The 23,045-nt window shown below is 36.0% G+C and overlaps 1 protein-coding gene across 1 annotated transcript in view; it reads left to right on the forward strand.

Annotated features, from left to right (window-relative positions):
- Positions 1–23,045, forward strand: part of Oatp30B (Organic anion transporting polypeptide 30B) — a 414,497-nt gene that overhangs the window by 101,228 nt on the left and 290,224 nt on the right. Inside the window, exon 2 of the mRNA XM_081755739.1 lies at positions 8,082–8,181. The gene's annotated coding sequence lies outside the window, so the exon portion shown is untranslated. The remainder of the gene's footprint in view (positions 1–8,081; positions 8,182–23,045) is intronic.

The following is a 23,045-nucleotide window of genomic DNA, read 5'->3' on the forward strand; positions in this document are numbered from 1 at the left end:
CTACGAGTGCACGAGACAAGACGAGAAAACCTGAAATCTTGTCTCGTCTCGTGGCAACACAAAATGGTACGCCATCTTTATTTTTTATTAGCTCATTAATTTATGTGGGAAATTGTTCTTCCGCTTTCTTTGAAAGGAACTAGAATTTTAATCATATGATTTTTATTGATTTCTTCTTCAAGTCTAGCTATATGTTCCTAAATTTTTCAAAATCAATTTGCATTATATATAAAGATCGTGTAATTAGTAAAAAAAAATGCGCACGCTTGGATAAATTTCTAATTATGCTTTGTAGCCTATACTAATTTGAGGGCGCTGAATCCAATAATACTATTTTTTTAAAAAATGTATCCGTCCATGACGTCACGAGAAAAGTTACTACAAAATTTGAAGTACCGTTTATATTACGTGACCAATGGACGCATAAATCTAAAAATAGTGTAATTGGGCTTAGCATCTTTAGTTTAGTATAAAATGTGCAATTAGAAGTGTATCTAACTGTAAGCGTTGAAACTTTTTACTCGTTCCGTGATCGGGTGTTTATTATTATTATTATTATTATTATTATTATTATTATTATTATTAATAATAATAATAATAATAATAATAATAATAATATTATTGCTAAAATTTGAATATATAACAAAATTTATTTTTCTCGAAGTAAGAGACATTGAAATAGTTTTGAAGGAGAAATCAATAAAACCAAGACATTAATTTTTTTGAAAGAAAATAGAAAAACAATTGTCCCTTATAAATCAATAAGCTAACACATAAAGGTATTCAACACCGTATAGTGAGCAATTGCAAGCACAATGATAATGTTTTTGTAAGGAGTGCGCATGAGACAAGATTCGAGGCTGTCTCGTCTCGAAAATGTGCTGTAAAAGTGATGTCTCGACTCGAAAAATGTATATTTCTCTATTGAAAGAGCTGTATCTCGTCTCGTGCGTATCTCTAGTTTCTGCACGGACAAACTAGAACAGTTATCATTTGAGCAGTAGTGTACACAGACGGGAGTTCCTGGTTGTTTGAACCCACCCCTTTCAACATGATACTATAAAAGACACATTACCATATTAAGATTTGTATACAAAAGTTCTGAAATGATATGAACTTGGATGTCTCTGAATCCATCACTCCCTTTCCTCATTGCCTCACCTTCGTCTAATTCTGTTTACCGTACCGATCAGATGCTTAGAATTGATTAAAGAATTCCCAGTGATTCTGTTTGAAGTGTAGTAATATATATTTTAGAGCTGCTAACATTGCAGTATTTATTGCTCTGGTTAATTGTATCAAGTTAGAATAAATAAGTCTATATGATTGATGCACGTGATGCACTCACGTTTTTGTGCTGTCGCGAATAGGAGATAACCCTATATGAAAGGTCAAAGATTGTTGCTTCGAATGAAAACTGGGTCGCGTGTTAAGCGCTGGTAGTAATGGGTTGCAAAAATTGAATTAGATTGTATATCCTGGTGTATTCAGACAACAGCTAATGTATGAATGAAGTTATGGTTGATTAACCTCAGCCTATGTTTTCATGTAATTGACAAGGAAGTTATTCATAATTAGTGTCAGTCTTTTGTCCGAATTATTATTATTATTATTATTATTATTATTATTATTATTATTATTATTATTATTATTATTATTATTATTATTATTATTATTATTATTATTATTATATTAAGATCTGAACCGGAGATTAAGATCGGAGATTGTCATTTAGTTTCCATAAGATCTTGAGTACGATGAAACCTTCCTTAACCTCTTAACTGGCAATGACGATGAGAATTTCGCTTGTATTTGCAGTCTGACGACTACGTTCGTAATCATAAGATTCGTATTGAGCGTGACGAATTAATACGTTTGTATTGGGCATGGCATGGAACGTGAAACTCAAAGATTTAATTTAATTTCATACTATGTATTTTTAACAAATTTATTCCTGATTCAGATGTAACTTTCTCATTCGGAAATTCTCCAGTTAACAGGTTAATGGACAGATCTCAATAGGGAAAACCTCTATAATACAGACAAACTTTTTATCCCCCCAAAAAATATGCTGTATGTATTATTATGGATAAAAACTCCCATTTTGCGGACAGTCTTTGAGCTCGTAACGTTTTAGTAACCTCTTCATTCCCAGCTTATGCATATTTAGCACAGAAAATACTTTCTACAATTTGGAAATAAATCTTCAATGGACCCCTTAAACTGGTCCAGCAGTTACAAATAAATTTCGATCAGAAACTAGAATTCTAGAGGATAAAATAGCAGACAAGTGTTGCGGACTTTTCCTCTCGAAACTCGTAAACCGTCAGGATTGGTTAATTCAGTCTAAATTGACAATATCTAATAATATTATTACATTTTCTTATGGGCTTACTTTTACTTTTAAGACAGTCCGTATGCGAATTAAGGGAACTTTTACAGAGGTATATCTTGAAAAAAGAAAATGAACAACAAGCATTTTGCAGTACACATTCATATGAACACACCCCCGGCGAGAGGTTTGTTTCTTTTTCAATATTAGCATATGTTTATTTTTTGTATGCTGCATACAATTGTCACATTAGCTATTATTAATTTAAATTTGTGTAATCTCATTGTATGGACATCTTTCATTTATTGACAAATAAGTTCCATCGGTATACGTTATTCAAATATTTATCTTTGTAATGTCCGAGTTAATGTGTTAAAACGTAACCTGCTGCTTTTAGAAATAAATTGATTAGCGTTCAACAGTATATCAAAATAAATATATATAAAAATAAATGAAATATTTTACTTCCCTCGATTATGTCCTTTAGACTAAAGAATAATGATCCATGAAAGTAAATAATTATGAACGAAATGATGTAATGAAAATATCAGAGAAAACGGGAGAACCCCCGAGAGAAAATTCTCAGACACAATGTTGTTCACCACAATATCACATGTTAGAGAGATCGAACCAGGGACCCTTTGCATCAGAGGTAAGCGCTCTTATCATTGAGCCACTATACTTTTCGTAAAATAGGGGAGGTCAGTTGAATATGAGCATAGTTAATGAAAATACTAGTATATCTCAAAAATTATGTATTACAGAAAGTAAAGGTCTCACCAAAAGAAAGCCTGATCTTTTGTCTACAAACGCTAGAAAGTACAAGGTTATACATACTTTTTTTTTTTTTGTTTGTTTGTGAGGCGAGAGCTCATGTGGTTCGGATTCCACGTTAATCAGTAGGTCCACCTCTCATATAGCCTCGCTGCTGAACGGGACGTTAAACTCAAAATCAACTCAACTCAGCTCAACTCAACTTTTGTTTGTGGGTAATAAACAAGTTAGTAAGGTAGGTGCGCAGTGCTCATATTTTCCGTAGTACAAGAGTAATATGAGCACTTTATAGGGCAAATATGAGCAGCACTTCTTTTTAAATATTTTCACATAAAATACAAAGCAGATACAAAAAATGCACAAAAGAATAAATAAAACACAAATGATTACGATAACGAGCAAAGTATAGTTGCACATACACGTAAAACACAGTTCATTTCAAGACTCCTCTCTACTGGTGTGTTGTAAATAACTAGGACAATAATCACAAACAAAGAACCCAGGGTGCTGAATGTTTACACAAAGGATATGATACCAGTCTTAGCATATATCACACTTGATCCGTTCTTCCCCTTTGGAGTTTTCACTAAATTTTCCTTCACAAATATGGCAAATACTATCATTCTCCTCACACTGTGTGGACGAGCCTCTCCTCTTTCTTGGCGTAGCATTTCTGGTGTTTTCTTCAATGAAGCTATTATTATGCACTTATGCTTTAGATTTATTTATGGATGTGTGCTTGTTCGCCTTTTCCGCACACATAGACTGTGAGAACACCCCTCCCACACACGGCTGGGATGAGAGACTGAAAATGGACGAAATGTACCCAAGCTGATTATGAACTTGAAGATTGTAAAAATTATATCATCCATGTTATTACAAATTATGTTATTACGGAATGTCTACTTGAGTTAACATTTGCAAAAGCTCCTCACGTCCATTTCTCTTATTACTTTCAAAAAAAAAAAAAAAAATGAATGGCCATATTAAACTGAATTCAAAAGCTCATATTTCACCGACTGCTAATGATATTTTAATATGTTGTAGTTCGCAACTCTGTTTATAGAAAAGAAGTGAGCAAAAGACTGGCGTTGTGTTCCTAGACAGAACTGACTATAAATCCAGTGACAAATTATATACAACGGATAGATACCAAGTTTTAGCTTATTATCCATTACTCTGATTTAACTATAGCTCCAAAAATCTACATTTTTTAATTCTAGGTACGTGTAAACTTGTATTTTATTTCATGACAACTGCAGCGGACGAACTGGGTTCCTCTGTGCAAATTCACGAAACTCCAAAGAATGCTACAAACTTTGTTGTTATCCTCTTGTGCAAGGTATGTGTGTGCTATGTGAGTTTAAGCTTCGTGCTGCGTGCAAACGGTGCGAGATATTGAGAAAAAAAAATAATCGAAAAAATCTCCCCTTTATGATACCCATTGCCGATTTTTTTTCAAGACGTCTTTCACTTGTGTCTGTAAAGGGACATGTATTATAGGGAGCTAGCTTTAATGCGAGGCTGAGGAATTCAGAGTTGATTGGCAGGTTCCCCACCCCGTCGCCAAGAAACGGTCACTCGACGACCCTGGGCAGGGTTGCCAGTGCGTTGTCAAAAAAATAGCTAATACTCACTTAATTCAAAGTTTTATGCAATTATGCAATCCCTATCAAAGATCCGTGTATACGTGGACACACGCAAATTAGGCTGTGATAACAAATGCTTCAGATGCAAACAAATGCAATCAAATTTTCTGCCTCGCTTCTTCGTCGCACTGCACTATGGCCTTCCTTATTATTATCTAGCTTCGCTGTGCATAGTTTGCCCTCTCTTACGCTGTGAAGCCATTGTCAAATGAATAATAAGCAACAAAAACGCAACTACAACATCACAACAAATAACCAACTTACACTAACTCTTCAGAATGACATTCATGAGACAAATTTTTAACCCTGGCAACGCTGACATATAGAAGGAGGGTAAGGGTGTATTGCAAGAGTCAGGCAGAAAAATTGTTGGATTTTTCCCCCCTTTACCTCAGCCCCCGCTGGTAAACAAGCCAGAATCAAGCTATACAGATGTTGCGAGGAATGAGAAGGAGATTTATGCTCATATGCGAATGATGCGTTGTGTAGAGAGTGCGGGTTCAGCTATCTATCTATTAAAATACTACAATAGCAATTAAAAGCGCTTGAGCTCCAACCTATAACTTCAGCTTTCAAATCTTTCATTTACGGTTATGTGTGATTTCACGTTTAACAGAGACAAACATTTTAAGTATTTTTACCTTAAATAGTCTATATTAGTTAACTATATCTTTTTCATAAAGTTTATGATATAAAATTATTGTTCAAAGCCTTCGTATTTTAATAAGCCTTCTCTAAAATCAATGCATGTGAATTGTGCTTCCACCTTCCGAGTTCTTTTAAACTATATGTTGAGGACGTTTATATGTTTATGGTCAATTCTTTCGACAATGAGATCTCGGAAACTACATGCTCTAGAAAGATGATGTTTTCATTGGTCGATTGGAAATTTTGCGCAAATTGTGCAGTTCTAATTGAATATTTAAAAAAATATATAGCAATTAGTTCTTTATTACATATTTTAGGGTACACTGGAAGCGTTGAAATTTAAAAAAAAGCGTCATATCCTATGCGTTATACATTCCAACACCACATTGTTGTATATTGGGGTTGTATATGTCTCAGGCGTTTGTTTCATGGCCAAATAGTAATGACAAAGAAAGGATAACCAATTCTCAAGTCTAAGGTAAATCTTTATTTTTGAGTGTTTTGCCCAATGAACACCATATAACTGACATTATAATTAATTGTATATGTAATGTATTTGCTTATTACATATTGCATGCAAGAAGAAAGAAAACACTGGTCATACATGAATTAGAAACTCCAACCGAAAGTAGTCTCAAATCTTGCAAACGGTGCGAGATATTGAGAAAAAATAATCGAAAAACTCTTCCCTTCGTGATACCCCTTGCCGATTTTTTTTTTTTTTTTTATTAAGACGTCTTTCACTTGTGTCTGTAAAGGGACGTACATATGTTGAGGAATGAGAAGGAGATTTATGCTCATATTCGAATGATGCGCTGTGTAGAGAGCGCAGGTTCAGCTAGTTGTATATGTTAAAATGTTAGGTTTATATGTTTGTCCGCAATTTTTTCGACAATGAGATCTCGAAAACCACAAGTGCTAGAAAAGCTTTCACTGGTCGATTCCAAATTTTGTGTAAATTGTACAGTTCTCATTCAAATTTTTAAAAACCGTGTCGTTATTGTTCTATTCAACCATTTTAGGGGCCGTTTTGAAACCATAAGATTAACATTGCTGCAGGCTGAAACTATGGTTGGACAACCAGAAGAAAAGTTACGTATGGTGGGTTGTCGGACATTGCAGGCGCTTTACTTAAATCTGAATGACAAAACCTATTGCATGCTGGTAATTTTAAAGGATCAAGAGACGCAATGTGGCGTACTCGGCCGGATATGGATTAGAAAAAAAAATATTTCCACTTGATATAGTGTTACTTCTACAATTTGCTACAAATTCACTCCAACATCTATACATAGCAATTCACTTCCTTTGTGAATCTCCTATTCTTTACTTGTGTAAGGAGACATAATCAGTGGAAAGGAGATTCGTGGTCATAAAGATGTGCTGAATAGACAGCGCAGGTTCAGTTATTGTTGTTTTAAAAAGTCTTGGCCGCCCACCTTGCTTTAGAAGGTAATATTCTGGTAACCGGTGATAAATAACATTTTTGTTTAAAAAAAAATACTGGCCACCTATCTTGCTTAAGAAGGTAATATTCTCTTAACCGATTATATGTACAGTGTTGTTTAAAAATATATTGGCCACCTACCTTGTTTTAGAAGGAAATATTCTGGTAACTGCTGATATATAGTGTTGTTCAAAAAATCTTGGCCACCCACCTTGCTTTAAAAGGTAATATTCTGATACCGTATATAGGAAATTCTAATCCTTTGGATCCAGCGGTGCAACTCTGTCTTCAACCTTAAGGGGGGGGGGACACGTAAGACTTTTATTTTTTAAGCGATGCTCAAAATATTTGTGAAGTTGAAAAACAATCCTGTGGAGGATCAGGGGAACAGAGTTGTCTTTAACATTGGGAGGCGGGCAGATTTGAGGCTTATTCTGGGGGGACATCAATTTCATCTCACTTTCCCTTGTGGCAATCGGACACAAATCATCACATTTCCTTCCCCCCAAAAAACATTTCAAATCGGATTATGGGGGGACAGTCCCCCCTAGTTAGAAGATTGGAGAGGACATGTCCCCCTCATCCTCCCGGGATTTGCACCAGTGTTTGGATCTAAATTTAAAAAATTGGCGGAAAAATCCACGTTTGTTCAGTTTGATTCCGACTATAGGTAAGAGTGCAGGATTTTTCTTAAGAGAGGTGGATGGCCAGTTTTTTTTTCTTAATAAGACTGTACTTAATTGAAGTTCCACATAATGTAGCTTTGTAGTATAGTGCTTACCTCTGGCGCAAAAGATACTTGTTCGATCCCAGGACATATGACTTTGTGGTGGATAACATTGTGTACATGGATTTTCTCAGGGTTCTCTCGTTTCCTTCTACATTTTTCAGTTCACAAACACTCCTATAACCAGTCACTTAGAATAAGCCACCCGTCTCTTTTACCCTAAAAGGCATAACTATGAGACGTCGGGCATTAAATTATAAATTTAATTCTTCATCCGTGCGTTTGTTCATCCCGTTTGCTTAAAATAATTGCCTTATTTTGTTTTCAGAGTCCTTTAGATTCTGTTCAAAACGCACTATTAAATATATATATATATATATATATATATATATATATATATATATATATATATATATATATTGGATATGTTAGTATGTTAGATACTGTTTATTTCTTAAGATATTTCATGGTATTAAATGAAATGTATTTTTGCTTTCTTCGTAGCGTTGATCCTTGGGAAGTTCAGCATGGAGAACTGCGACGTGACAGATGACTTCGGGAGGACGGTGTAAAATCAGTCTCACAAAAGATTCTTGTTGTGTTTGTAAGTACTTTTAGAGCTTTCTTTCTTGTAGTTACGTAAGTGAGTTAACTGTCATTCAAGATTTATGCGTTTACTAAACTGTTGGGTGTGTTAAAAATACTCTCTCTAAAATAACTCTCGTGTGCATGTGAGAGTGGTTTTATGGGTGGAGCTTAACGTGGAAAGATGTTGTAGCTGGTACATATTCCATTAGCGCTTGTAACTGTTTTTCAAATCTGAAAAAAATGATCTGTGAGTATCCGCAGTTTTTCCCCCACCATTTTCAAGATGAAAGAAACAACTTAGTGTTTGAGCTTGATAATGCTGCGGTATTTACAAATTATGGTTTATATATATATAATATTTAGCCTGGAATCGACACAATCACCAACAGTCGTAATGGTGGATTGTGGAAAAGATTATGGAAAAAAATCAGCCAAGATATTTATAGAGGTAAGAACTGAGAAAAAATCTTTGAATCGAGACCTGACCGCTTGATTCAATCCTAAAAGCTTTCGATTACAAAGTAAGGATGTTAACTAGGTTATGAAACCAATTGATCAGTCGTTATTTTTCTACAAAGCAATGCGACCACTCATCAATTTCATCTTTCAGTGACCGGTTAAATTATCATATTCTTACAATTTATACATATCTAGTCTAATATGTAAAATTGAAAGTGACTATGTTTGTGACTTCGTAACTTTTGAGTGACTCGACAGGTCTGGACCAAATTTTCAAGATAGATGAGATTCAGGCCTGGGAAGTTTTTTTTTTTTTTTTTTTAAATAATTTTTTCACTTTGACGGTAAAGCTTAGGGGAGGGATAGATACAAAAAATAAATAAATAAATAAAACAACTCCTGAACCATTCTACCAATCTCGATCGAATTTTCAACGTAGATGAGGCTCACACCTGCGATGGTTTCTGCTATCATTTTGCTTTGACGGTGCAACATAGGGGAAGGAAAAATATATAAAAATGATCGGAAATGACCGATATATTAGTGTTTAATCCATAACTTTCTGGGCCACTGAGACGAACAGTAACACTTCCGAAGCCATTTAAATCCAAATTCAACCCCATTGACGTTTATGTCCCTTCATTGCCCTGTGCGAAGAACGAGCATTCTGCTAGTAAATTATAAATACGTACATCCGGGATCACATTAGCACTTACGTGGTACGTGAATACGAAATTGAAACGAAATTTCTAATTTTACATTCCTCGGTCATGGTCTTGTAGGCTAAGGGACACGAATAATTAGCGAAAAGGCAAATATTAAAAGAAATAGTGGAATGAGAATGTGAGAATAAACAGGGGAACTCCGACTATACCCACGGACAAGATGCTGTCCACCACAAACTTATATGGGCTGGAACCGAACCGGCGACGTCTCGCAAGAGCTGAACCACTGAGTAGCCATGGCCCTGACGTTGGCTTGAAATTCAGATTATATCGTTGTTGTTGTGAGACTAATATTGCCTGTCATTCTGTTAAATGGGAATAATTAGCACATTGGTTGGCCCTTTTAAGGGAGAGTGTCAAACAAAACAGTTAGCTACAATGCTGGGTTTTATACTACAAGTTATACGATTTTCTGAAGACAACTGAGAGCTACGCCTTGTACACGCAAAATACGGTACAACGTATCTGGACCCAGCCATCATTTGTAGTTGATTGGAAACTTTCCTTACTGTATCCACTATGATAAATTATTTTGATGCGAATTACTATCTGATATTTTATCAACTTTAATCGATGAGAAATTGGGTAATGATTAGCCTCAGTTGTGTAAGTGTAAAATCAGACAGTAGCTATTCCGTCTAGAGACAAGTCCTACTTTTCAGATGTTAAAAAAAAAAAAAAAATCATCCATTCAAGTATTGATAAAAGATCATGTTTCGTGGATGAAGTTCGCTACCTGACAATCCTGTTGGATTTCATGAATTCGTTAGTAGTCAGTCACAGATCCAAAGTTAAAAAAAAAAAAAAAAACTTTGAGACCCCAAGAATTAAAACCGTAGAACATCGCCAGTAGGTTTTCATGTATTTAGTATAGCTGAAGCTTACTTGATGCATGAATATGTAACGTATACAGTGCAGTGTAGCCTATATGGTAAATGTTAAACATATATATATATATATATATCAGGTTAAGCCTGCCGAATGAAACATTATTTAGCCAATTTTCTTTCATTGTGTGTACTGGTTGTAGCTTTCTCCTTTTGTTGCTAGCGTCGTTCCAGAAGGATTCCACTTTGACGGTTCCATTTGGGTGACTTCCTCAATTGTTAACGACTGCCACTGTGCACAAAAGTTCGCAGTTACTCATTCTTAACATGATTTGAGAAGGAGGTCAAGGAATTAAGAGGGAGAAGGAGTGCGCCACAGCGGCCGGAAGATTGGTGTTCAATTTAACATGGGAGCTCAACCATTTTTTAGGCAAATCATGGTTTCATTTCGTTCTTTCGCAAAAATGTCTCAATAGCTCACTCAATATGATGCATCTCATTTTAAAGGTGCAATTTGAACGCTGTGCGTGATATTTTCTTCTTATAAATACAGATAATTATAATCCAAATTCCCATAAGAAAATGATCAAAATTAGAGGGAAAAGTCTTCTGTTTTTTTACAGTAAGGAAAAGAGCTAAAAACTTCGGACTTTTTTGAGAATGGAGTACTACCTTTGTATTTGTGCGCTACTGTACTATTTTTTCGCTGTTTCCAATGACATTCATTACACAATCGATGAGAAATTATATCCTTCATTATTGAATCTACAGAAATCAGAAATCAGATTTTTTCGTGTTCACGTACTTGGCCGTCTAACTGCTAGATGTCACTATAGTCATTCCTCATCCCACTTTCCTTCTCAGCGGGAGCCAGTCCTTTTGAAAACCTACTTTGAGCTTCTTAACAGGGGCGGGAGGAAGGAAATCATTGTGACGAACCGGAACTTCAAACACGAGGAATGACAAAATTTATGACCTCTTTAGTTGATGGTTTCTGTTTCAGCAGTACAGTGTATTTGTAGATGGTTTCTATGAGAAGAAGTAATTTGTGTTGGTAGCGATAAAGTCAACCTTTCGACAGAGATTTGTGAAGGAGAAGCCGAACCAAAGTCTTCGTTTATCTATTCCAAGAAAGAAATGAAAACTTCCTGCAGGACTGAGAATATACATACAAGAGAAAAAATAAAATACATTATTATAATCTTATTATAATAATCGAGTAGATTAATCCCCGAAATATTCTTTGTTTACCTGTCAAAAAATCAAGAATAATATAAAGCTCTTTCATCAGCTTCCATCGTACAACATACTAAACACAAACATTTATATATATATATATATATATATATATATATATATATATAGTCATAGGCGGCGATTAGGGGGGGCAAGAGGGGGTAGTTGCCCCCCCACTTTTTGAAGTGAGGTCCTAATTTATATAGTTTCATTTGGAAATGTAAACAGGGTGTCCACACAATTGAGAGAGAAAATCTCTGACTTTTCCCTGACTTTCCATGACGAAAATTCCAGATTTCCCTGACCCCTGAATAACTTAAAAATATAGAAAAAAGAAAGAAACCCTAGCCTCCACACTCCCCATAATAGGTGGCCTTGTTCTTTTCCGCTTCTGTTTCTTTCCAAAGAAATGTAAATTTACAAACATGTGCATTAGGCCGATATTGATTAGGCCTACACATTTAAATATTACACAAAATGTAATTACAAACGAAAGTGTGCAGTATACAGAGTACTTAAGATATGGAAAAAATTGCACATTATAATAGCAATTACACAGTATTATAATATTGCCTATAGTAATCAACAGTTCATACATGATTTTACTGATTATTAAAAAAAAAGCACACACACACATATTATGTAACACATACTTTTGCTGGCGCAGTTGTTAAATGCAACCCATTTAGAAATTTTTTCCATCCTTTCTCGCATAGTTTTCTTCTCATTGATCTGAATATCCTTCTTGTTGTCTCCACAGTTGAATTTTCTTCTCTTCTTTCTCCAGCTCCTTTAGTTATTGCTGAATCTTCCATTTCTCTCTCCTCTTCTCGTCTCCAGCATTTATTTCTCTTTTCTTTTCCAAATACACCTGATATTGTCTCATTGAACTTCTCACTGAATTTATCATACCTCTTGTAATTATTAATCCTGACGATCCACCTATTCTCATCACAGAATCCTATATGACCTGTTGAGCCACCAGAGATTCTTCTTGTAAGTTGTCAACAATAAGAATTTTATTTATTGTGAAACCACTTTCAAAAAATGCGTTTCCGTGAAAGAAGATAAAACATATTTCATAACTGACCATAAGTCAACGAAGTTCTTCCCATTTTCTAAGACTAAGTAAAAAACTCATCAAGTCCAATACCATCTCTGTCATTGGCTATGAATTCATTCGAGTGTTCCTTAAATTCTTCAGTGTGAGCTTTCACTGTGAGCTGGAGATACTATTTCTTAGCGTTCTCAGCCACTTGTCCAGATATCCTCTTGGCACCATGCAATTCTTCTAGAGTAGCGTCTACCCTTTTGACCAAATATACCAGGATGCAGTTAGACGTGTTTCTCGCAAAAAATTAGTTTCAACAACTATATCAGAGAACACTGAATCCTTCAATATCATCATTGAGAACACCACATTTTGCATCTAGTAACAGTAAAGAAATCAACCCTATTTCATAAATTCAGTAATTGAACAATGGACCTAAATCAATTTTTCCCTTACTTTCCCTAACCAATTTGCCATTTCCCTCACTTCACCTGATACATTTTTAGTTCCCTGATCTTTCCCTGACTTTCACTTATTTTCCAGAATGTGGACACCCTGGTAAAGGTTTTGTATGTATTACTGTTTCACAGAAAAAATGGTGCCATATGATGTTTGCCGTTGCGTGAGTACGTATTGGTTATTTGTCTTCTCGTGGAGTTAAGAAAGCTACAGGAATTGCGTTTTAATTGCAATTCAAAGCAATTAATATTGCAATTGCATATTTCTTTATATGCCATAGCATATGTTTGCAGTACTTACTGTATTTCATTTTCTAAGAGTAAAAACATTCATTTAATGGCATGTGTGAAATTAAAAGTATAAGTTGTTCATTAATTCCCAGTTTCAATATAACTTCTGCAAAACAAGCGTCATTATTCATTACTATGATTAATATTATCCCTTCTATTTATTTGTTTTGCAAATTTATTAAATAATCTGATCACACAATTTTCCAGACAGAATTTTTAGATGTTCATGAGCAAGAACTCAAATCTCTTCTTACACTTTCGTTGTTTTAGAGTATAAAGGACTAGTACCTACATGTATTGCTCTTATATATTTACTTAATAAAATAGAAGTACGATATAGGTATTTTAAGTGAAAAAAGATAGTATCCTATTAGTTATACAACCTTTCATCAAATAGTGTTAGAAACAACCAGGAAATCTAACATTGATGTACTTAGCTACAATTGTTCACATCATGTCTTGCCCCCCCACTTTCAACGTCCAACCGCCGCCACTGTATATAGTGGCGGATCCAGGATATGATCAAGGGAGGAGCTAAACCATAGTTTGTCTCTTTATCCAGAGTAAACAGGATTGAAGCCCATTTAATCAGTGTATACCTGAACGTCAAGGGGGGGGGGCTATAGCCTCTATAGCCACCTTTGGATCCGCGCCTGTATGTGTATACTGTTTACAGTGCCGGATTTACGTATAAGCTAAACAAGCTATAGCTTAGGGCCCTGCTCTCTTGGGGCCGAAAAATCTAAAGAAAAACTGGATATACATTTCTAAAATATAAGAAAATTAAAAAATAAAATAAAATGTATATATACGTAGCAACAATGCTTCCTGCTGTGTAGCCTACGTTCATGTAATTAATGGGGCTCCTTCTGCTAGTCTGCTTCCTAAATTATCTCTAGTTTGTTCATTTCTGTATGTAGGGTGCCTATGTTCATCTGGACACATAAAGGACCCCATTACCGTAAACAGCTTGGGGCCCCACTAAACCTAAATCCGACTCTGACTATCTATTTATGCATGTTTGCTCCCTCTCTTTTCGAAGCAGTGTTTCTTTGATATTGCTTCAGATTCCGGCAGGTTTTACCAAGGAGGGAAGAGTCCTTATTCATTCCAGGCATTCTGGAGCTCCTTCGTGGCTAAGCGGTTAGCATGCGCGTCTTTGGCGAGGGAGACCCGGGTTCGATTCCCGGCGGGAGCTCATGTGGTTCGGATTCCACATTAATCAGTAGGTCCACGTCTCATATAGCCTCGCTGCTGAACGGGACGTAAAACTCAAAAATCAATCAATCATTCCAGGCATTCAAACTAGGGACTGGACTACTTGCTTCCAACATTCTGTCCCCCATGTATCCCGGTCTGAATCAATTGCCTAAAGCCCATCAAACATTCAAATTCAAATGTAAATGTTGTTCATCAGTGTTGACACCGAAATATTTCTCAATCAATGGTAGGGGTGTTTGGTATCCTCAATCTGTCTCCCTCTTATTAGCGGAGAAATACTCTATATTCGGTAGTAATTTTTATTTTTTTAAAAAAAAAAGTACTGTTTAATGTATCGCATAGGAAACTAAATTTTTATATACCCTAGTAGTATAGAAACGCACCATACGGTACCTTACAAAATAAACATCCTATGCCAAGGATGCAAACATTAACAATAATAATAGAAAAACATACTAATAAACATTTTAAAGACATTCTTTCATTAATCAAGTCGCACTTAAAAGTAGAAAACAATTTTGGTTATGCATGACTTAAAAAAAAAAGGATGCGCTCTAATATAGGCTTACATACAGTTACTTTATAAATTCTTAAAATGACGCGCCCCATTCTTTTTATTTAGGCTTGCATAAATAAGATTATTTTTAACTTTTTAGTGCGAATTGATTAACAAAAGAATGTCTTTAAAAGGTGTTTTATCATTTTTTTTTTATTCGTTGGACACATTTTCCAAATCCTAAAGTGATATGCAACCAGGGAAATAAGGGCTGGTTAAAGGCTAGTATTTATTTTAGGATAAAATAGTTGAAAATAAAAACATATTAAAATTTGCTTTTAAAATAAATAGATATATTGCAAAGTATGAAAGTAAAAATGAAATATTGTATTGTCGCCGGACTTACGTCGCTCTGTGACAGTTCTTAGTTCTATGACGTCAGGAAATAAGTTCAATGTATACGAACACTTATTCAATGTTTGAAACAAACACCTGTTACGTCCTTGTACACTCATCTCCAAAATGATTGTCGCATATCTATAACTGTCTTCATGTAAGAATATAATGTAATACTGAATTTGCTGGGTACTTTTAATACTGATACTATGTGTATAATCGGGAAATGTATATATGGTAAATTTCATAGGAAAATATTTATAAATACGAAAATTAGAATGAGTAAATCATAATGTTCTAAATGGACACGAAAGTTTTATTTTCGTTTTATTGTTCTTATTTACTCCTCTTTTGACATGAAACTTGCATACATGTCTCTGCCGATTGTACACATACTAACATTATAAGAAATACCGGGTGAATTCGTTATCAAATTATATTCCTACAACAACATATTTATAGACATGCGACAATAATTTTGAACATGAGTGTACCTTCCTGAAGAAGGTGACACATCTTTTAATTCTATTGTTAATGAAGTGGTCTATTTCCCCAAATAAAAACCAATACCAAGCAGAGCATATGCTCCCTCCTGTCCTTCTAAGCCGGTACCCAAGGCTAAATGTAACATTGCGTCCCTTTCCTGTTGTAATAGGAAAAATTCAGGATGGTCAGCTACTGGTATCGATCGAGGACCATTCGAATGTGAAGGCGAGACAGAGGGTAAATCTGGTGATCATATTTTGAAAAGAAAATAAAGAAATGGATTCCACTAAAAAAGTCACATTGCCAATACATTTCAGATCTTTGTCTGGGTTTTCTGCCTTTCAATTCCAAGTTTTTTTTTTTTTTTAACCACGAAGGCCCAAAATAAATTAGAATATCGACTCTCCCCCTTTTTTTTTTTTTTTTTTTTAATATTTGCATGGTTCTTCATTTTATATCAGACTCTTCCTGCACTATTCCCGCGTTATTTACCATAGGTAGAATCCTTTGAGAAAGAGACAGGCGACAAGTGTTTTAGTTCTCTATGGTATGTTTGTGACCGTTGTAGATATTTGAGTGGCTGACGGCTGATATCATGTTGGTCCCTCTTAGAATATCTCTGTATTTATTTTTTCTTCAGTTCTGTTTCTCTTTTAGCCAAAAGAAAGGAATTTCACTCCTCTCTGTCCCATTTACATCCGTAACCATCCCCCTCCTGCGCTGTCCAACTTTGACCACATGCAGGGGAAAACGAAGGAAAAGGAGGGGTGCCATTTGCTTTGACGGCATTTCAGCAACAACCCCATCTGTTGCCAAAATAAGGAAACACTTTGCACTGCGATATCTTCGATTTGTCAAGGTCACTTGACTCCTTCCGACTCTTAAGAACAACCTTCTCCTGGTGTAATTTTTGCATAATTAATAATATTGTTTGCTGTTGTAAATATGGCAGCCCGGAAGCTATGTTCCTGTAGAGAGTTTTGCCATGTATTATGCAAGGTGCACGAGTATCGTGGGTGTAGTTTTGAGCATATTGTTTTTGTTATAATGGAAGTGAAATTCTGTATTTTGTCGTTTGTGTGTAAGTGTAGGTGTATCTGCCGGGCGAGTTCTGACATTTACTTGACATTTCGAACGTTAGGAGTAGGATGTTAATGTTTTATCACAGACCTATAAGGATACAAGCGTGTGAATTTTCGGGGATGTTTATAGGTATTTGAAGTAACTTTGAAGAAAACTTACAAGTGATAACATATTTTTCTCATATTTAACAAGTAGAATTGTCTCATATACACCACGTGAAGGAATTTGGTTTGTGTGGCGTGATATTTTCTGAATTAATATTGAAAACGGAAATAGTAGTACATTTTTACCACTTCCAGTTTTAGTAGATACTAGGAGAATACCCATTCTTATTTTGGACATAAAGGTCTGCATTTGGATTTAAACGGGATCTGAAGTGTTACTGTTCCTCTCAGCAGTCCCGAAGACTATGGACTCGACACTAATATAGGTAATTTTCGATCATTTTTATATACAGTAGAACCCCTCTAATCTGTCACATTTGGGACTGGAGTATAGTCGGAACGCAAAAAGGTCAGATTATCAGAAAATTCAGAAAAATACGAATTTACAGTAAAATAAATAATCTCTGAACACAAAAATGAGTGTATTCTCTACAGTAAAAACAAACAAACAGTAAGTACTAAAAACTGCACTGTGCAGTACAGTAAACACGCACAACGAAAGAAACGATGCAAGAGATGGCAGAGCACTAAAGTGGATGTGCGGTAACAGCATATAAACAACAATGCTGCGGCGGCAGAAACAACAATGGGCCTCGTGAGTTACCGATGAGTCGGAACACGGTCGTATCAACCGGAGTGGCGAACCAGCCGAGGGCGGACGAGAGGGGTTCTACTGTATCTTCACCTCCCCATCCCCCAAGTTGCGGGGCTGAATTTGAAGTTAAAAGACATCGGAAGTGTGTCACTTCATCTCAGCGACCCCGGAAACTATGAATTCGGCACTAATATCAGTCATTTTCGATAATTTATATATATATATATATATATATATATATATATATATATATATATATATATATATATATATATATATATATATATATATATTCCCCTATCCCTACCCCAAGTGACACTTTCAAAGTGAAATGATGAAAACCATCCCAGATCCGAACCCCGTCTATGTTGAAAATTTGATTAAGATCCGTCGGGTGGTTCAAGAGTTATAAAGTCACAAATATCTCACCTCCCTTTTACCTCTGCATATACTTTTTTTTTATCCAAATCTCGAAGAATGTCTTCAGTGTAAGTAAGTGTTAAGACGACTTTACGGTATATGAGACATTCCGGGTAGTAAAGGCGAACTCTACAAAGGCTTCTTTCGTGAAAATTCCTCTTGTGCGCTCTGAACGATCGAAATATCGTAAATTTTATTTTAAAACCGTCTGTTTTTAACACTTTGCGGACTTTTTTTTTTTTTTTTTTTTTAAGCTTACGGAGCTGTTTTGTGTGTGTTCCGTAATTCGTAGATAAAATTCGTTTAAGTGGTTTTTATTTTACGCTCAAGTGTTTGCATAAATGAGAAAGTCCGTCTTACTGGACTTTAGTTCCACGAGGGACATAGCCCAACACTCGTCCGGAATATGTTGAGGGAAAGAAACGACAATCTAATATAAATAAAATAAAGTTCGTTTGTTCTATCTGTCTGTGTGCGTCGTGGGAACCAGACGAGTAGACCGAGAGTTACCAAATTTTGGTCACTCATACCTTAGTCCAAGCCCCATACCAAGACGAAGCGTTTATTTTCAAAATTCGAACCACGGGGGGCGGGGGGTCTCAGGGGAGGCGTTTACCGGGACACGTAAAAATTGTAGAAAATGACTGATATTAGTGTCAAATTCATTGTTTTCGCGGTAGCTGAGATCAATGGTGATACTTCCACAGGCTTTGGCTTCCAAATACAGCCCCCATGCGAAGAATGGGTATTTCAGCTAGTCTATAGAAAATACCTGTAGGCGGGAGAACTAGCTGCTACAGATAATTGGGTATTACTACTCAGAACTCCTCAAATGACTATGGCTAATTATTTTTCGAGAGTTCAGATTACATGTAGTAGCCTTTTGTTGAGTTTTCCCGTACTACCAAGAACACATAAACTTGATTCTCTTTCTGTTACACAATCAACAAAAGTGTTCTCTGTGTGTTGTATCGTTAATATTGTGAAGGAAGTTACAAATAATTGCGATTCTGGCAATTCTTGTGCGAATTGCAATATACTCCATTATCATTCGTTTATTGACCAACTCTGATTTGACAGGTTGATAAGATTAGTTATTATGTAAGATTTAAAGAAAATGTTTGTGATTAATCAGCGACTGATTCATTGATCGATAACTGCAGAACATCACTAGTTTACTTAGCTTAGCACTAAAATGGTAACTTGAGGGAGAAGTAAGTAGTGAAACAACGTGCCAAATTATTTGCCTTGTTTGACAGAATTAACTGTTATTGTTATCACTTACACAACAAATAGTAATCAGAGAAGCGGTTATCATGTACACACCAGTGATGGAACGGGTCATGAACTATGACCTGACATAACAGATGCAGCGACCCGGACAGATCCGTCACTCCGCCATAGATCACGGAACTTTGTCACATACACGCAGAACAAGGAGTCTGCTAACTAGGTCTTTAGGTAGGGGTGGCAAGGGAAGGTGATTTTTTCTCTGTGACTACCTCCACCACCCTGGAATTTTCAATTGCCCGGTGGGATCTATGCATGAATTAATATAAGGGGAGTCAATCCATACCCTAAAAAATTATCTCGGCCTCTGTCTTTCTTCTTAGTGTTCTGGCTACAGGCATGCTGCTAATGCAGTTCTAAAGTATGATTCTGTCCTCCCCTTCTTCCTCTCCAAATATATCATTTTCTTTCTTGTTGTGTACGTATGATGTTTGTGTACCAAAAGCTCTACACTGAAAGAAAACTGCAAGAACTATCAGAGTGTAAGCCCTTAAGAATCATAGAAAGTAAAGCTACATGTTTTTCTTATAATGAATGTCAAAGGTTAAGCGAGTGAGCCTCTGAAAGTACCGAAAAAAAAAAAACAAACTTGTCGCGTAGAATGTGAGCGATGCCCAAACAGTGTTTTGTTATATCTTCCTTTGTAATTAGTGTTCGAAACTACTGTATTATTTTTCAGTATCGAAAGACGAATGAACATAGAATTATATTTGAAATAGTCAAGACTGGTATCTTGATTAAGAAATTTCACTCCAGGAATCGAACACATGAATAATTAAGCTCGAATAATAGATATCATTAATTCGTACAAAATTCTACAATAATGGTAAATTTTGCCGACGAGACAAGACGAGAAATTAGCTTGTCTCGTCTCATCTCGTAAATTTCTGTAAAAGTCTCGTTCTTGATTCTCGAAAACTTTGTCTCGTGTCATTTAAAAAAATATATCGTCTCGTTTAGTAATTTTTTGTTCAAAATTTAAGCTATTTTTTTTCCTAATTTAATCTAGAAGTTACCAGAATTTTTCCACCTCACGAAAGGTCCGTGAAAGGGGTGATGTAAGGACATTTAAGCCATGTATATTATTGCAATGTATTGTGTAATGACTTGCGTATCTTTAAACATTGATAAATTCTTTTCTTTATGTTCGTACAATCACTTTCTCAATTTATGGTTTTCATACTGATTTATACTGTAGTTTTCGAGATGCAGAACTTGTGTTAACTAGTGTTCCCCATGGGACTTGTGAAATTTCTCATTTTAATCTCGAATTCCAGAAGTGGCTCCGCGTAGCATAGTTGCTAATGCACTCACATTTGATGGGAACTGTCCCGGCTTCAATTCCCGGTGGAAACACTTGGTCAAAAAAGTATAAAAAACTTTTTCAGGCCAGCCATCCTGAGTGAGATTTTCTTCATTCACACTAAGCAAATGCCGGGATAGTACCTAACATAATGATCCCAGGCCGTTTTCTTCGTTCCCCAGTTCTCTGGATGAGGTTATCATTGAGAGATGTCTTCCCTCATGCGGGGAAAGACCAGAATTAGCTATAATTCCTAATTCGAATTTTAAAATGTACTTCGCGTCTCGTGGGCAGCATTAATAATGCAGTAAAGTTAATATGATTTTAGGTGCTTGCAGATTACCTGGCCTGTTTGAGTCAACAGGTCTGTCCGGGTCAAACCAAATCTGGGAAGCTAGACCCAGATCGGTTACCTTGACCAAAATCGTGACGAAAATGACCTGCATCATCACTATAGATAGGTGTTCTAGTATTAAACCAGTAAATCAGTCGAGTATATTGAAAAATGGCCGTTTTGCAACTCGGGTTTGCGCGGGATCGAGTTCACTATTGTCAATTAGGTTTGCGCTCTCTAGTCTAAATGAGGCTCAGGGTCGCACTCTTTCGAGCTGGGGCCACCTATCTTCACAATGTGACTCGCGCTAGCTCTATCTCGCTCTCGTTTACCTCAATTGGACTCGTGCTTACTGAGGGCTTTGGCTTGCTATCATCAATGAGGGTTGCACTCACTTACCTCATTGGAATTTGCGTACGCCCAGACTTGGGCTCTAGCTTGCTATTCATTCAAAGGACTTGTGCCCATACAAACTTAAGCTTTAGCTTGCTGTTTATTCAGAGGACTTATGCCTATACGAACTTGAGCTGATTGATTCATCTTGAACTCGAGAGCCAGGCTCGCGAGTTTGGACTTCTTGGTGGGGGAAATGGGTGAAGCAAGGCATATCAAACTGTAGTGCGATATCTTTGCGTACAAAAAGTGACTTTGAGTTCCTTCTTACGTAATTCTTGAATATTTCTGGCATTATTTTGATCCTACTGAATTTGTATTAGGCAAGAAAATGAGAGAGGCGAAAAAGCTCTGCCTTAACTAGTGACTAGTGAAGGGGGTAACTGGGTTCACGAATGTGCTGCTTGGTGTTTGGCGTCCAGCCAAGAGCACGGTCTAAACATAACCCAACCAACTTCAAATGATTTACGAGTAACTTTTTTCCTCCTTTATTGAATGCCTGATGTGTTTTTCCAGTACTTTTTTCCTATTGAATCATGAAGTTGGGCAGAACTATACAATAGTACTTTATCCACAAAACGAAAAAGTTGTAATTTTTTTTCTTGTTACGTATCGATTGTGCTGACGACTAGTTCCAGGAATAATGAAATTAACTGTTATTTTATTTAGTTTTTATCTAAATAAATAATAATAACCACCTTGCTGGTTCATAACACACCTGCAGGTAGTAAATTGAAGTCCTTTGTTTATTATTTATGTTTATTGAGTTCTATTGTACTCACTTAAAAAAAAGAAAAGAAAAGAAAAAGAGACAATATCTCACAAGTGTGCCTTGTTCGACACGTTTTATAAAACCTTTTTCTATTTAGGCCCGTAAACTATGGCTAGATTAGACGGTTGTGCGATATTTGGATTTGCATAACGCAAATACGTATCAACAAAATATCGAAACTTGATCAATATATCAAAAAGTATTGAAATATCGAAAAATATTAAAATACTGCACAGTCCCAGGCTAGATCTCTGCGGTATAAAATATTACATTCGTATTGACACATCTGCATCCGCGTCCGCAGATAATGAAATAAATATATACAAGGTCTGACAATTAAGTTCGCGAACTTGTTCCATAAAATGTGCTACCTACTTTTGCTGCATACTGACATGGTCATCTTCGAAGTATTCCCCTTGAGAAGCTATAAACTGATGTCAGTGTCTACTTCACCCTTCGAAGCATTTTTTTTTTTTTTTGACTGTTTCTGGAATAATCTTCAGAGCTGCCGTCATATTAGCCTTAATGTCATCAAAATGCCTTCCTTTCAAAATTGTTTTAATCCTTGGGTAATGAAAAATGTCATTGTAGACGAAATCAGGTGAGTACGGCGCATGGTCTACCGCAGTTATTTGTTTTCTGGTTTAAAAAAATACGTATGAACAGTACCATATGGGCAGGTGCATTTTCATGATAAAAAAGTCATAAGTTTTTCGTAAAAAGTTCTGGTCGTTTGCGTCTCACCTTCTCACGCAATCTTCGCAGCATCCCCAAATAATATACTTGGTTGACTGTTTGACCTAATAGTACAAACTCATGGTGTACAATCCCATGGATATAAAACATGTTATCAGGGACGTACGGAAGGGGGGGGGACACG

Source organism: Thermobia domestica, chromosome 4 (assembly GCF_964235325.1).
Source record: "Thermobia domestica chromosome 4, izTheDome1.hap1.1, whole genome shotgun sequence".
In the NCBI taxonomy this organism is placed as follows: Eukaryota; Metazoa; Arthropoda; class Insecta; order Zygentoma; family Lepismatidae; genus Thermobia; species Thermobia domestica.